The following is a 15990-nucleotide window of genomic DNA, read 5'->3' on the forward strand; positions in this document are numbered from 1 at the left end:
CTAATCATGCAAACCTGCTTTCTTCCATTAAGGTCATGACTGTAGAAGTGTGTGTTTCACTTTGGTTCTGACACTTCCGGCAATGTCCTGCATTTCAAAAGTCACCCAGATGCCTTGCAAAAAAAAAAAAAAGGAATCTTCATGCATTGTACAAAATCCCTAACATTGCAGTAGATGACAAAAGTTGCTTTCTAAGTGGCTAGCTCACATTGATGCCTATGAAGCACAGAGATTATGCCTTTGCACACAATCCTAAAATATGAAGCTCTTGATCATGTCTGGCTCCTGCTGTCATGATAATGTGTTCTATGTTCTATTTCTCCTGCTGTCATGATAATGTGTTCTATGTTCTATGGCTCCTGCTGTCATAATAATGTGTTCTATGTTCTAAGTCTCCTGCTGTCATGATAATGTGTTCATATGTTCTATGGGTCCTGCTGTTATGATAATGTGTGCATATGTTCTATGGTTCCTGCTGTCATGATAATGTGTTCATATGTTCTATGGCTCCTGCTGTCATGATAATGTGTTCTATGTTCTATGGTTCCTGCTGTCATGATAATGTGTTCATATGTTCTATGGTTCCTGCTGTCATGATAATGTGTTCTATGTTCTATGGTTCCTGCTGTCATGATAATGTGTTCATATGTTCTATGGTTCCTGCTGTCATGATAATGTGTTCTATGTTCTATGGTTCCTGCTGTCATGATAATGTGTTTTATGTTCTATGGCTCCTGCTGTCAAGATAATGTGTTCTATGTTCTACATCACCTTGGCCGACTCCAAAGAAGTTCAGCTATTCCAGGGCTGGCAGTTTGGGGTTCAGCATGAAGTACTTTGAAACTGATGTTTTTATTTGTTTATTTTTAATTTTCTCACTTTACAATGAGCTCAGCACACAGCTCTGGTACTGGCCATTCAGTGCTGTCCTCCTGGTCTCCTTAGGCATCATCACTGCATCTCCTAATTGAGCCATGCACTGAGGGATAACTCATCAGAGTCAGGATCCACCCACACCCCCTTCTGGGAATGTGGCCTTTTACGGCCATAGGTGTGTGTCATGTGCTGGCTTGGACTGAATGAATTCTGAAGCAGGAATGAGAAGCTGGTGCTACAAGACAGCCACGTGGAGATCAGGTCCACTGCACAATCTTTTTCCTATTAGTCGATCAGTGTTCTGCTCCGGTAAATGATTTTAAACAAATAAATAAACAATAACTTGCTGCATCTTAGAGGCTGAGGCAATAGTCAGTGCAATCGGTGTTTGAACACAAGTGACTAGGAAGGATCTTTACTGCTGCTATAATGGATAGTTACAGCTTAATGTTAACAAATGTAAGGGAGAATGACCATGGCATTGTTCCACCAGTGGATAATGGAAATGACCCTGACACTGAATATGTCACATTACAAATGCTGGTCAGTAATGGACCTTGAAAGAAGCACTGGCTGCAGAAAAGGAATTCTCAATGGAAAGTAATGGTCTCTTAAAACTAGAAAGCCTGTTAAAAACACTGGTATTAGTTGTGGCTCCAAGCCTTGGAGCACTTAGGATTCTTCAGCAAACTTCTAAAGGCTGATCTCATATAATTCCACTTTTCATTCAGACAAGAAGAGATCTTGAAGACAACTGACACCACAAAGTTAACTGCAATTGTGAATACTTTTGTTCAGTTTTGATTTTGCAGATCTGTCCTTTTATCAAAGAATAAGATATGAAGATATGTCGTTGAAATGCTTAAGTGTCAAGCAGAACTGCACCACATTTACTGATTGCCCATCCAGATTGTTTCAGAAGGGGTCATTACCTGATAATAAAAGGACAACCGTTCAAGTGAAATTATGATCAAAACAGTGTTCAAAAATTACATTTTACCTGTCTATAGAAAAGGATATTGTTGCGAGAAACATAAATATTTTACATTCCCCTAGCAAGGGCTGTATGCCCTATAATCCTATTATATTCAGATGAGAATAAGATGAAACCAACCTATTCATTGACCCCTTCTGAGATAAGGCAGTTGTAAAAACTGGTTAAAGATCACAATTCAAACTTTTAAACCGGTCTGTTCCCCTTCAAAATTCTTCCTAACATCATTACTCATGGCTGTTAACTAATGACATTGGAGGGATATGCTTGCCCAATTTCCCCTACAGCTAATCAGTACACAGAATGATTAGAACAGGAAGTGAGAAGTGAATATGCTGTTATATAGAGCACATACTAATACCTTCTCTGTGACAGCAGCAGGAAAGCTACTAAAACAATAAGGATGTCTGGTGAGGATGTCATGGTTATTGTAACAGACACGTGGCTCACCTGGATATGAGATCTTCTAAACAATTTTGTCATTAGCAATGTTTTAAAAGACTTTTATCTTAGAACTGATGTGATTCAAAGGGCAAACTTCAAATGGATGAACAGCTTGTATGTTAGTGTAACTAGACAAAGTTGTTTGATGCTTAAAAAAGTTTGTGCGGAGAAGACTGAGCCTAAGAAGGGAAGGCCCAGCTGTGTGCTGAACTAGTAGTGGACAGTACCACTCGTACTGACCCTGAGGAAATCAACAACTTGCTAGTACACAGATTTAGTGCAAACTTCACCCCTGTTCCCACAAGACATACCCCAAAGCATACCTGTCACCAGTCTTCTACCTAGTATCTCCAATGAACAAATCATAACCACACTCTCCATGGCCAAAAACACAGCCTCTATGGGATTAGATAACATCCCCGGCTGCCTAATAAATAGTCTAAAACAGGACCTAGTAGAATCACTTGGCATTCTCTTCAACCACGGTCTCAGTACTGGCATTATTCCAGCAGAGTGAAAAACAGCAACAGTAATCCCCTTGCACAAAGGGGGTCCATGAACCGACCTGGGAATTATAGACCCATAAGCTTAACTGGACTTATCTGCAAGGCCAAGAAGAGAATCATCTTGCACCTTATCAACAAAGATATAGGTGACCTTCAATCTCTTGGCCTGACCCAATTTGAGTTCGTTAAGGGTAGATCATGCTTATTAAACCTGGTGAATTTCTTTGAGAATCTCACCAAAGCCCTGGATGTAGGCAAAACAGTGCATACAGTCTATCTTGACTTAGTCAAGGCTTTTGATACAATCCCCCACTCAGGCATCATTAAGAAACTTACCCAGCTGGGAATTAACCCATATGTCACTAGATGGGTAGCCAACTGACTCACTGACAGAACACATACATTCAAATTTGGGGTTTCCACTATTACCAACAGACCAGTCGCCAGTGATGTACGACATGGATCTGTGCTGGACCCCTTACTGTTTGAGATCTATTTATCAGAAGTCCAGGTGAAAATAGATGGCATGTGGATTACCTAGTTCGCCGATCATTGCAAACTGGGTGCAGTCATTGAGTCTCCCAATGATGTTGACATACTACAAAAAGGGCTTACACAGATAAATGATTGGTGCCAAAGCCTCGGACTTAAACTAAATGCAAAATAAAATGTTATCATCCCTTTCGGCAAAGGGGAAGTCCCTGCAAATTACAATATTAACAGTACCCCCCTTAGCTCAAACCCTTTGGTAAGAGATTTGGGAACACGAGTTGATAGCAACCTTAACTTAGATCACCATGTGTCCACAGTGGTAAGGAAGGGCTTCTACATTGCATATCTCATAAGTAAAGTCAATGCATCCAGAGCTAAGGATGTTATAACTCCCCTATACTCACCTCTCATCAGACCATTAATAGAGTACAATGCTCCCTTCTGTATGTACCTCACCAGAAAACCTGCAGCAGCTGGAGAGACCTCACGGGTTTCTCACCAAGAAAATTCAGGGCCTTCAACACATGACCTACATGGACAGAATGAAGACCCTGTCACTATACTCTGTATCCTATAGGCTGCTGAGAGGTGACTTGTGCATGGCCTACAGAGCAGTCTTGGACCCTGCCCTAATGGAACTGCTGCACATCCGCAAGCAAAATGCTCCAAGATTCACTTTCTCTAGGGATCTTAACCTAGCCTATGATGTTAACAGATCATGTTAGAGGGACAGATATGTCCCCCAGAGAGTGCCACTCCTCTGGAGCAAACTCCCAATTCACATAAAACAGAGCTCATAGGTTCATAGGTTAGTACTAGGCTAACTGCTCTTTTGGGCCATTTGAAGCCTAGCCAGTTACCCCATGTGAAAATCAAATCCTGCACCTTGTGTCTTTAAGGTAAACACCTTAACCATTATGTCATCCTCCCACCCCTCAATTATTCTGTTTATGTGCAACTTAGACAACTGGATGGGAGACCATAAATTTACACTGGTGGTGTCACCTATGTCCCTCTTGGATAAGGGCAGTCCGAGATGATCATAGACTCATGCTGCAAATATAGACCATACACCTTGGTCAATAAGGGAACAAGATTTTAACATGGGTAGGGTTATAAAGGCCCTAGGGCCAATAGCCTGGTAACCTCCTATGAGCCTATGAATATATGAAAGCAAACTAAACCAGTTGATGGATGTTGCAAGTAAAAAATGAGTCTAATGATGTCTGTTATAAGTCAGCTTTTGAACATTCATTGTTCTGTGACTTTTGAAGCTGAGGGATAAAATAGAGAAGGGACTTTCTTACACTAGTTCCATTTCCTCTTATGATTAAAATTACTACTGCTTTTCCAGCAAGAATTTGCAGAATTCATGCACTTAACTATTTAGCAAAATCAAAACAAATGCTTTAAGTATAAAATGAAATGCAGCTGATCTGTCCTCACAGATAGATATTTAGTATCAAAAGGTATCATTTTCAGGTGGTGATTTTTATGATATTCATAAAGTTAAAAGTGGTCTGGAGGTGTGAGCTAAGGGTTTAAATTACTAATTGTGATGGCACAAAATTAATAATCTATGCCTGGAAAATTGAGATACTTTATTGCATATTATTGTTAGTAAATAAATATATTGAAAAATATATAACAGACCCCAGACCCAAGGCTTGATGTACCGAGCTGATCTGAAGTGGGCTACCAGCCACAACTCTGAGCTGAGATACCAGATGACTAGAGGCTTCTGAGCTTCCAAAAATGTAAGTTGCCTGTTATTATAATTGTTTTGCTTATTTATATTATTTACTGCACTTTTTATTTGCCTGTTTATTTACGGTGGACTAAACTACACGGTCATACTGCAAGTGCAGCTACACTGTGCCCATAAAATTGAATTTTATTGCTGTTTTCACTGTTTACAAAGCTTTTTGTTAGTTTCACTGTTTGTTAAGTATTTACTGGTATTTTTCACTGTTTTAAAGCTATCTGTTCTGCCTGTTCTGGTTTTTCCACCAAGCAGCGTTTAATTAACTGATCTGTTAACTGTTTATATCATTTTAGAGCCTCCTGGCTGATTTTCTGCTGTTTTAAACATTTTTCAGTGCCTTACTGCTATTTTTCTGCTGTGTTGAACATTCTCTAGTGTTTCTTGCTGAAACTAGGGTAGCTAGTAGCTGTAGCATAGTCCAGATTGAGGCCTGCTGCTTCTGGAATTGTTTGTAGTGATTTCTTTGTTCTGAGCACGTTTTCCAGGCTATCTTGGATTGGAAGGGATCTATCTGCACTTTTTGTGAGAGAATTGTGCTGATTGGGACCTGTCTGGTAAATGGAGGCCAGTCTACTGCTTGAAATAAGCATCCCCATTCATCCTTTTGAATCTTTTTAGTGTTTTTTTCAAGTTTTAGCTTCTGGTATTTAGGTCCTGCATTCAAACAGGGTTCTACTTGTTTGTATGTCGCACAGCACTGCACACTACCATGCAACTGTGCTCCAAAGCCAGACAGTTAAATTCGACAAATTTTCCCATAAAAAACAGGTAGAAATATCCATCCGTTGAGCTCCTCCTTGATTGTTTATGACAAGGCACCCCTAGTGACAACAGTCTTCAACCCAGCATTATGGACAGTTGGACTACTCTGTTTCTCCTGCCAGCCTTGTTGACTTGGGTCTCTTGAGGCAGGGTAGCAATTGCCTCATGTACACGGACAACCCTCTACTGATAACACAATCTAGTACAGATTCCGAGAGACGTATTTACACCAAGAATCTAGAATCTATGCTCTTTGTCACTCAAAACAGTAACACGGAAAACGTTGTCAACTCACCCACCACTACATGTTCACATAGTGAACCACTACTCATATATGTAGTAAACATCAAACACATAAATCAACATACATGGAGGTTCTCTCAACAAACTTACCAAAACACCAGATACCTCCAAAACACAAGTCTGCTACAGCTAACACAGACCCCACAGCACCAATGACACATAGCAGCATCAGTGTCTCACTTACAAAGCCAGTAAGCCATAACACTCAAAAACCAAGTTTTCTTGTCACTAGAGACTCAGTAATGAGACACATGGATGTCCCACTCACCAGGTTAGACAGGGAGAAAGTCATGGTCAGCTGCCTGTCTGGTGCCAGGATTTGTCAAATCACGCATGCACTCAGGTCTCTCAGCAAGAAGTACCGTTATGACTCTGTCATAGTTCATGTTGGTGTGAATGACCTGAGATGTACCTCACTGGACTATATGAAGAGAGACATGGTCAAGCTCTCCAGGCAGATATGCCCCTAGCCTTGAGCCACATACTACCCTTACCGAGAATGATGCCAGAGTATAAACAAAAGATGATTCATTTCAATAATTGGCTCAGTTTTTCTTGTCATTCAAAGGGGATCCACTTCTTGTCAGCCTGGGAAGTCATGGTCGACAAACCTCCTGCTTTGCCAGAGATGGTTTGCACCTGGCACCCCTAAGCTTTCGACTGCTGCAAAGGCTCTTGTCTCCCTCATAGTGCCATTTTTAAACAAGGTCTTGAAAACAACATTACTGACATGAAATTAACCAAGCAGAACAAAATAAGGGTCAGGCTGCTAAGTACTAGGAGCTTAAACCAAAAACTGCACTCCCTGGAAGCACTTCTATCACCAGATGATGTAGATGTCTGTGCAATCACAGAAACCTGGTTTAAGGCCTCAGAGAGTACCCCAGCCCTGCAATGGTATGATGGCTTCCATACCTTTAGGCTACAGAAAGAGCGTGTGAAAACCAAAGGAGGCATGGTTTCAATCTATATTAGAGATATATTTACCTCCCATCTAGTTAGACTGGACAACTCCACAGAGTTACTCCAGGTCCAGGTTTTGGTGGGTAAGATCCCCATTCTAGTCTTAGCCAGTTCTAGATCGCCCTCCATGGGCCATGACACCTATGAAGCCTACTTAACCAAACTGAAGACAATCCAAATTTTACCGAACACACTGGTTATGGGGCATTTCAATTGTCCCACCATCAACTGGGAAACCTAAGCTAGCCCAAACTCACTAGCACAAAAGTTCCTTGGCTTTGTAAATTTGAATGCCCTGGAACAAATTGTCCATAAACAACAAGAGGAACAAACATTCTAGATCTGGTCCTCACCAATATGTCAGACAGGTGCACTGCTGCAACTGTTGGCCCCTCATTAGTTAAAACTGACCAAAAATCAATCACCTTCCAACTGACACTAACACCAGAACTCACAAAGGGTGAAATCAGACTAAAAAACTTCACCAAGGCAAACTATACCTTCCTAGGTGAAGGTATAAATGCATTTAAAGCCACACCCCAAGCTGAAAGTGGTAACTACGCCGAAGCTCATAATAAAGCCCTGTACAGTCACTTGCATAAGTGTATAAACTCAGCTGCATCAAAGCCAGAGCCCCAAGTAAAAACAAGCTGCCAGTAAAATCAAACTGCCATGGTGGACATCTGGCATCAACAAACTTTACAATAAATGCAAAAAACTGCTGTCCAAGAAAACAAAGGCAAGGCCCCAACAATGGGAAAGCACCCTCCTCAGCCTCAACAGGCAAATAAGACAACTCTTGCCCAAGGGCTGCTTTGAGAGAAAGTTAGCAAGTACTGCCAAGGATAACCATGAGGCCTTTTAGAGCTATATACGCAACCTAAAGGGTAGGAACCAAGCATGTGCAGAACTAGTGGTCAACGGTATCAGACACACTGACCCCACAGAGATAGAAAACCTGCTAGCAGATAGGTTCGGTGAAAATTTCACTCCTTTATCCCCTCCTAACTTACAAAAAACCCTCCCCAAAACTTTTCCCAGAGCTTACATATTTGAAGAGCAGGTCCTCAAAGCCCTGTCAAAGGCAAAGAACATGGCCTCTATGGGATCAGATGACATCCCAGGCTGTCTTTTAAACAGGCTAAAACATGAACTAGCATCACCACTAAGTACCCTTTTCAATCAGAGCCTAATCACAGGCTTTGTTCCTGCGGAATGGAGAACAGCTACAGTTATTCCCCTCCACAAAGGTGGCCTATCAACAGACCCGGGGAATTACAGACCCATAAGCCTGACCAGCCTAATCTGTAAGGCCATGGAACGTATCATTATGGGCCTCATAAATAAAGACAAAGGTGACCACCAAACCCTGGATCCTATTCAATTCGGCTTTGTGAAGGGCAGATCCTGCCTGTTAAATCTGGTGGATTTCTTTGAAAGTGTGACCAAATCTGTGCATACAGCATACCTCAACTTGGCAAAGGCTTTTGACACAATCCCACATTTAGGCATTACCAATAAACATAGTAAACTGAATGTAAACCACTTCATTGTAAGATGAGTGGCCAATTGTCTCATAAACCAGACAAACACTATCAAAGTGGGTGACTCCACATCATCCAGCAGACCTGTTGCCAGCAGGGTGCCACAGGGGTCAGTGCTGGGTGCCCTACTGTTTGGTGTATACTTCTCAGAAGTTCAGGTCAAAACTAAGGGGTTGTGGCTGACCAAATTTGCAGACCACTGCAAACTAGGTGCAATCACTGAATCCCCAAATGATGTCAGTATACTCCAGGAGGGTCTTATGCAGACCAGTGATTGGTGTATTAGTCACTGTCTCAAACCAAATGCAAAGAAATGCATCATCATTCCCTTTGACACAAAGAATGTCCCTTCACACTATCAACTCAACAACAATACCCTAAGAACCCATGAAGTGGTAAGGGACCTGGGATCACAGGTTGACTATGACCTTAACTTTGACCACTACATGTCTACTGTAGTAAGGAAAGCTTTCCACATAGCCCACTTGATTAATAAAGGCATCACCTCAAGAACAAAAGAAATTATAACCCCCTATATTCAGCACTTGTCTGGCCCATAATTGAGTGTAACACCCCATTCGGCATGTACCATACTAAGAACCTACAGCAGTTAGAGAGATCTCAAAGGTTGCTAACAAAGAAGATCAAGGGGCTCCAGCATGTACCTTACACAGACCAACTAAAGTCCCTGTCACTATAATCCATATCATATAGACTCCTTAGGGGAGACTTATGCCTGGCCTACAGAGTAATCCAAGACCCAAACCTAATGAGTTTGTAGCATATCCATAAGTCAAAGGGGTCTAGGGCTACCTGTTCCAGGGACATAAATATGGTTTGCGACATAAATAGCACATGCTGGAGGGACAGATTTATCTCCCAGTGACTGCCACATTTTTTGAACAGGCTACCAATTCATGTGAAACAGAACACGTCTATGACACTGTTCAAGCAGAACTTGAACGCCTGGATGGGGCACCATAAATTTTTATCAGGCATAGTGCCTGTGATGCCCCAACACTGGCCCAGTAATCAAGGAGCCTCAATCCTCACCACTGGTGACAGTGGGAGACATACACACTGGGAGGATGACAAGTACACACACAGTAAAATGCAATTTCCCTTAAGAGCACATAGAGATCACAGTCAGTCTGGGGCTGGTTTCTCCCTCTTTCTCCAGTTCCCCAATAAGACTCTCCACTGGCACAGCTATAGAGTTGAGATCTCAGCTGAGTGGCCAAGCTAAGACCAACAGCACCTATCTATCCAACCAATGCTTTGTGTCCCTGCCCAGGTAGTTGACACATACACACACACACACACACACACACACACACACACACACACACACACACACACACACACACACACACACACCTTGAGATTTGATTTATACACAGACAAACACACACACGCCTGGGAAAGGTTGGCACAGGTTTACTAGCTATGCTCCCTTCTGCTCAGACTATAAGGTAGATATCACTGCCACCAGAACCCCTTATCAGCTACTTTAAGGCCCTTAACAAAGGATGTCCAAACCTACTGTGTAATGTTACTATTATCCAAATGATAGTTTGACCAAGAGCAAGGCTGTTAGGAGTGGCCCACAGTGTCTCCAAATAGATATGCAAGTAATCTAAAAGCTTAAGTATCTCTAGACAGACCGGCCACAATTGAAAGGTTTAAATATATTAATAAATAATAAAATAACAAGAATATACTCAGTAAATCATCACAGTAACTTCAGAGTTCCAAATCACAGGAAATATTTAAAACAACATTGCAGTACAGTCTCAAATAAATACAAGAAACATCTAAACTAATATTTACTATATCCCTTACTGAATCTAAAAGAAATTACTGCATCCTAGTTAACTCACTTACAGCAAAGCAAGTGCAGATGTGGTGACTGGATGTTTCCATATCAAAAACAAAATACAAAATGCTCTCTCTCTCTCTCTCTCTCTCTCTCTCTCTCTCTCTCTCTCTCTCTCTCAGAGAGATCTTAAATTAATATCAAATATTACTGATGGGTTAGCTTGGATGACATCACTTTTTGTCACCTGACTTTAGTTCCCAAGCTAAATCCCCATTGTCAGAAACTATCAGCATTTAGCATCTCCCTATGAAAAAGATATAGCCAATGCAACACAAAAAGAGTCCAACACAAATACATAGCCTTCAGATATTTGCAGATCCTGAAAGGTCTAAAACAATAAAACACTTCTACATCTCAAGCCTAGTAATTATCTCTCTTTCAAGGCAACACAGAGAGTCCCCCTAGTATAGACATCCTGTCTACTGTTGACTGAAATTGAAAGATAACATCTCTTTTATTATGCAGTTATAAAACAATTTAATTTCAACTATTTTACTGAAGTTTTGCAAGTTAACCTTATATATGCTCATTCCCACAGTTTATATACATTTACACAATTACAATAGTTTATATACATTTCTGTGCTAATCCAGCAGGGTGTACTGTGGTCACACCTCTAAACTCAGTACTGTACAAACCCTTTTCACACACACTTCTGTACCAGCAGTTTAAGGTGCACATAACATACAGTTCTAATACATTTGTAGCACAAGCATAAGACTAGTGTTGACATTCACTACTGACATATAATTATTTACAAAAATAGCTGGACTGGCAGTATTTCCTTTTGTTACATTCCTCCACCCCACCACCCCGAAGACTCAAGCTAGCTTTTAAGTAACCCTTGGGAAACGTTGCTTGAGATGGGTGACTCTCTGGGAATACATTACCCTATACCCTGCCTTGAGATTCCAGCTGCCTTGGCATTGCTGACCCCAGTACAGTGCTGCGCTGGTCCTAATATATGCCTGCAACCCTAGGCTCCACCATAGTAATTTGGGATTTTCTTGGCTGGCGCCCTGTAGCCATAGATCCCCTTCAGACTCCTCCTACCTGCTACTACAAACAGCACCCTATCATGGTAAAGCTTCATGTTCACATGGTACAGCTTGTGCCCCTGCTTCCTGCCTAGCAGTTCTACCATGTAGTAACATGTTGTGTCTGACAGAAATGAGAACCATTACCTGTTGCCCTACAGCATACTCTCTAGCTCGAGCATTCCTGTCGTACCAGACCATTTTCTGCTGTTGGGCTTCTGCCAGGTTCTCCTGGGCCAAGCCCATGAGTTCCCTGAGCCTTGTCCTGAGGTTTAGGACATATGCCACAACAGACTCCTCATAGGTTTCACACTCACCCTCCCACTCATTTCAAATCAGATGTAGAGGTCCCCTCACCCTATGTCCATACAGCAACTCAAAGGGCAAAAAATGTGTGGATTCTTGGGGCACCTCCCTGTAAGCAAACAACAGATGGGGCAAATATTTGTCCCACTCCCTCTTAAACTGGACTGCAAATGCCTGTAGCATAGTCTTGAGTGTGGAGTTTAACTTCTCAACAAGACCATTAGTCTGGGGATGGTAGGGGGTGGTCTTTAGGTGCTTCACCCCACAGTGCTTCCACAGACAAGCCAGCAGGTCTGACATGAAATTGGCACCTCTGTCAGTCAGTATTTCTTTTGGGAAACCTACTCTGCTGATAATCTCTAACAAAGCATTTGCCACCTTTTCTGCCTCAATGGAGGACAGAGACACTGCCTCAGGGTATCTGGTAGCATAATCTACTTCCACTAGGGTATCCTTTTTCCCTGTGGAACTTGGGGTACTCAGAGGCCCCACAATATCTATAGCTACCCTCTAAAATGGCTTCTCAATCACAGGCAAAGGCATCAAAGGAGCTCTCACCTTGTCTCCTGCCTTGCCTACCTTTTGGCACTACTCACAAGTCCTGCAGTACCCTGTTACATCTCTGGAGATCCCAAGCCAATAAAGGTTCTACATAATGTGTCTCTTTGTATGCTTTATGCCCATATGACCTGCAAAGAGAATATCATGGGCTATGGCTAGGAGTACCAGATGGTAGGCTATGGGCACTACTAACTGCTGTATTTTGTCACCCTCAAGCCCTCCCTCGGGATCCACTCTCTATACAGTAACCCTTTGTCCCAGTATACAGATTTCCCCTTCCCTTGAAAATCAGGTGCCTCACTACTTACCTCTATCAGGCCTTCTAATGTAGGGTCTGAGAGCTGAGCCTGTCTCAACTCTCTCTCAGTAACCCTTCCCAGCTCCCCTTCCACAGGAAGTCTGGCATCCTCTGACAGCAGTGCCTCACTGTCAGCCTGGGTACTACCGCTCACCAATGCCCTTGCAGTCACTCTGTCCAAGGGAACATCAGTACCCACAAGCAGTTGTGGCTCACCTTCAGTCTGACTGCTACAGGGTAGCTCCCTCCCTGAAGTAACCACCTTACCAATCATGGCTGCAAGTGTGCAGTCTATCTGGGTTCCTCCAGGCTACCAGACCCACGTGCTTGTCTCCAAGCTTGACTGTGTTTAACTGTACAAGCACAGGGTACTGCACTACCAAAATCATTCCCTATCAGGACATCTGCAGGGATATCCTCAAACACACCTATTTACTGGCTTCCTTTTCCACCCTCCCAGTCAAGGTGAACCTTAGCCAAGGGTATTTAGAATGGAGTCTCTCCTACAACTCTGACTGAAGTAGACTGCCCAAGCAAGTAGTGCTCCTCCTTAACCATTGCAGGCTTCATGATAGTTAGGTCAGAGGCTGTGTCTCTCTTAGCAGTGGCCTCTTTTCCATCTACTAAGACAGGATATGATTTATTGTGGTAGTTTGGTACCCTTGTTGTCTTGAGACAACTTACTGCTGGCGTTTCCGTTTCCTGGCTGTCCCACCTTTTGTTCCCCACCTTGCCGCTGTGGACATCTACTTGCTACATGGCCCCACTGGTTGCATTTAAAATATTTAACCCTTGGTCCTGGACATGTATCTGGACTAGTAGCTTCCCCTGCTACTGGTGGACTCTGTTGGGGTGATTTAGGCTGCCCACCATGGGTTCCCTTAGACCCATGAGCAGCACTGGGTATCCCTTTCCTGTGCAGTGATGCCCTGCTTGCTAGATATAGGTCTCCCCCCCCCCCCAACTCATCTGCTGTGTTACATTCTCTGTATGTTAACCAGATTCTCATGTCCTCAGGCACAGTGCTAAGGGCTTGTTCCCTCACCAAAAGGTCTGCCAGCCCTTCAAAAGTGGTGACCTGACATCCACTCACCCATCTATGAAAATAAGTGCTCAGTTCAGTAACATATTCACACACACTTTCATCTGCCTTGTGGCTATGCTCACAAAACTTTTTTCTATAAGCTTCAGATGTTAACTTAAAACATTCTAACAAACAATTTTTAACAGTATTGTAATTTAAGCAATCAGTATCAGAGAATGTAGAAATAGTGGTCACAGCTTAAGGATGGAGTAAGGGGGTCAGGAACCATACCCAGAGCCCTTGGTCAATATTATACTGTTTACATACCCTTTCAAATATATGAATGAAACTATCAAAATTACCCCCCTCTGTAAACTGTGGAAGAAATTTACTGAAATTTGTTGCTTCTGGGGTTCGGTTACTCCCTTTCCCATTACCTCCATGATTCTGGAGAAATGTCAGCATCTCCTTTTCATGCTGCCTCTCATTTTCTTCAGGTTCTAGATGTCTCAGTCTATCTGCTGCTTCTAATTCCATTTGTTTCTCCTGATGCAGTCTCTCTGCTGATTCTATTCCAAACATTTGGCCTCAAGTTCAAGTCTCTTTAACTCCAGATGGATTTATAAGTCCTCTGTAGAAAGGTTGAACTGTCCATTTTCTGAGAGTTGTACCTCCCCAAGGCCAGTCTGATTGTGCTCTGGATTGCTGGTCTGTGATGCAGCTGTGGCCAAGGCTGCAATCATTTCTGCCTTAGTCAGGTTGGCATGCACCAGACTTTTAGCCTGGCACATCTCAGCCAACTTGTTCCTTGTCAGGTTAGCATACTCCTCTGCTGACATCCTTGCCTGCTCTTCCTGACTAACTAAGCTAACAAAAAAAAAAAAAAACAATTGTGATATGAAACTCTGAATGTTCACTCTGTGGCTGATGGAGAATACAAACACCTTCAGTGACCACTGTTTGCAGGCTACAGGATTTCAATATCCACACCACTGCAAATCAATTAATATGTGATGTGGATATCCCACCACTGCCAAAAAATGAATATGTGATGCCCCTGCACTGACACAGTAATCAAGGAGTCTCAATCCTCACCACGAGCACCAGCGAGGGGCCTCCACATTGGGAAGGCTAACAAATACACACACACAGTAAAGTGCAATTTCCTTTATGAGCACACAGAGATCACAGTCAGTCTGGGGTTGGTTTCTCCCTCTTTCTCCAGATCCCCAATAAGACTCCCCATTGGCACAGTTATAGAGTTGAGATCTCAGCTGAATGGCCAAACTAAGACCTCCAGCACCCTATCTGTCCAACCAATGCTTTGTGTCCCTGCCCAAGTAGCTGACACACATGCACACACACACACACACACACACACACACAGACACACACACACACACACACACAGACACACACACACACACACACACACACACACACACACACACACACACACACACACCTTGAGATTTGATTTATACACAGAAACACATGCACCTGGTAAAGGCTGGTACAGTTTTACTAGCTATGCCCCCTTCTGCCCAGACCATAAGATAGATATCACTGCCACCAGAACCCCTTATCAGCTACTTTAAGGCCCTTAACAAAGGGTGTCCAAACCTACTGTGTAATGTTACTATTATCCAAATGATAGTTTGACCAAGAGCAAGGCTGTCAGGAGTGGCCCACAGTGCCACCAAATAGATATACAAGTAATCTAAAAAGTAAAGTATCTCTAGACAGACCAGCCACAATTGAAAGGTTTAAATATATTAATATTAAATAATAAAATAACAAGAATTTACTCAATAAATCATCACCGTAACTTCAGAGTTCCAAATCACAGGAAATATTTAAAACAACATTGCAGTACAGTCTCAAATAAATAAAGAAAACATCTAAACTAATCTTTACTATATTCCTTACTGAATCTAAAAGAAATTACTGTACCCTAGTTAACTCACTTACAGCGAAGCAAGTGCAGAGGTGGTGACTGGATGTTTCCATTTCAAAAACAAAATACAATAAGCTCTCTCTCTCTCTCTCGCTTTCTCTCTGTCTCTCTCTCTCTCAGAGAGATATTAAATTAATATCAAATATTACTGATGGGTTAGCTTGGATGACATTATTTTTTGTCACCTGACTTTAGTTCCCAGGCTAAACCCCCATTGTCAAAAACTATTAGCATTTAGCATCTCTCTGTGAAAAATATATAGCCAATGCAATGCAAAAA

This window comes from Protopterus annectens, chromosome 12.part0 (genome assembly GCF_019279795.1).
Source record: "Protopterus annectens isolate FY-2018-M chromosome 12.part0, PAN1.0, whole genome shotgun sequence".
Classification (NCBI taxonomy): domain Eukaryota; kingdom Metazoa; phylum Chordata; order Ceratodontiformes; family Protopteridae; genus Protopterus; species Protopterus annectens.